The sequence below is a fragment of the Gracilinanus agilis genome, unplaced genomic scaffold (assembly GCF_016433145.1).
Source record: "Gracilinanus agilis isolate LMUSP501 unplaced genomic scaffold, AgileGrace unplaced_scaffold35130, whole genome shotgun sequence".
NCBI lineage: Eukaryota > Metazoa > Chordata > Mammalia > Didelphimorphia > Didelphidae > Gracilinanus > Gracilinanus agilis.
Genome location: NW_025368169.1, coordinates 4,696 through 6,493, shown reverse-complemented (window position 1 = coordinate 6,493; position 1,798 = coordinate 4,696). Strand labels below are relative to the sequence as shown.

The following is a 1,798-nucleotide window of genomic DNA, read 5'->3' as shown; positions in this document are numbered from 1 at the left end:
ATATAGTATAAATAGCATGTAACCTCAGAGGGGAGGGAGTGGAGCTGTAGCGGTGAGACCAAGAAAAGTCTCTTTTAAAAAATGTGAATATGAAATCCCCTATCCCACTCATGATTACATCAGTATCAGCAGTTTTTCCTAATTATTTATTTTTTTATCATAAACCTTAAACTTTTCTAAAAATAATGAAGATATGGTTCTTTCTGAAATATTTTCTATATCTTAATCATATAAGCATTTTTAGTTCAGTCCTGTAGAAAATGAATAAATATTTGGTTGTAATTATTAAATATTTCTTTAAAAAGTAATCACTTATGGGAAGTGCCTGCTGCTACGGTTTCTCCGAAGAGCCAAAAATGGCGCTCGATGTTCAGGGGATGGAAGATGGTGAACTCTCCGAGTTGGATTCTAACATGATGGACACTGTGACTGTGTTTTATTCATTTGCAGAAAATACCAGTTGGCAACATTTCATTCAGGCCTTTCCAGAGCAGCATTTCAGTCTCCCCAGGATCACATTATCGAACTATTAAGGGTGTAGAATCAAGTGAGGAAAGCTTTTCTGATTCAGATGATGACAGCTGTCTTCGGAAACGAAAGAGACAGAAATGTTTTAATCCTCTTCCCAAACCAGAGCCTTTTCAGTTTGGACAGAACAACCAGAAAGAGCATATTCTGGGAGGGAAGAAGATCAATAACATAAGGGGTGCAGTGCTACAGGAACAGAGTCGAGATGCAGTAGCTAATGAACTTTGTATACTGGGAATGGAGGGCAACACTGACAAAAGCAGACAGTCAGAGACTTATAATTATTTGCTGGCTAAGAAGTTAATGAGAGAATCACAACAACAGACTGGAAAACTAGACAAAGAATTAGCTGAATATATGCATGATGACAAAAATCCCAGTCCAAAAGAAGAAGAAAATGGACAAAACCATCTCAAACGTAAATGTTTATTAAAGACAGAATAGGAAACAGATTAGAAATGAATTATAAAGGTCGGTATGAGATTACAGAAGAGGATCCTGAAGAAAAAGTTGCAGATGAAATTTCTTTCAGGCTTCAGGAACCAAAGAAAGATCTGATATCACGCATAGTAAGAATAATTGGAAACAAAAAAGCAATTGAAATGCTGATGGAAACTGCAGAATTTGAAGAAAATGGTGGACTTTTAATAATGAATGGGAGCAGAAGAAGAACACCAGGTGGAGTTTATCTAAATCCATTGAAAAATACACCAAGCATCAATGAAGGACAAATTAAGGAAATTTTCTATATTGAAAACCAAAAAGAATATGAAAATAAAAAAGCTGCTAAGAAAAGGAGAGTACAAGTCTTGGGGAAAAAGATGAAGCAGGCTATTAAAGGTCTTAATCTTCAAGAATACGATGATGCATCTCGAGAAACTTTCGCAAGTGACACAAATGAGGCTTTGGCTTCTTTGGATGATTCACAGGAAGTGCATGGAGAAACGAAGTTAGATTCAGAAGAAACCTTTGAGATTGATCATTCTGTTGATTTGGGGGTCTTTTAATAACATCTTTAATAGCTAGGGGAATAAATTTTTTAAAAAAACATTGAAGTTAATTTTTTTTATTACACTTTGACTACTTCATTTGTTTGCCTTTGCACATGTTACCTAACAAAGAACACTGTATGTGGAGGATGAAACTAATAAGAGATGTTACCTGTTGTTTTTAAGTCTTGTCTGGCTAAATAAAAAGCTCAAGTGTGTTGAAGTCATATTTCTTTTATCAATCTATTGCATGTGATAAACTGTAGGCAAGAGTAGTAATA

The 1,798-nt window shown here is 35.0% G+C and overlaps 1 pseudogene; it reads left to right on the top strand.

The window, feature by feature from the left end:
- The first annotated feature begins 356 nt into the window (after positions 1 to 356).
- On the top strand, positions 357 to 1,535 carry LOC123254898 (annotated as a pseudogene).
- Positions 1,536 to 1,798: the final 263 nt, after the last annotated feature.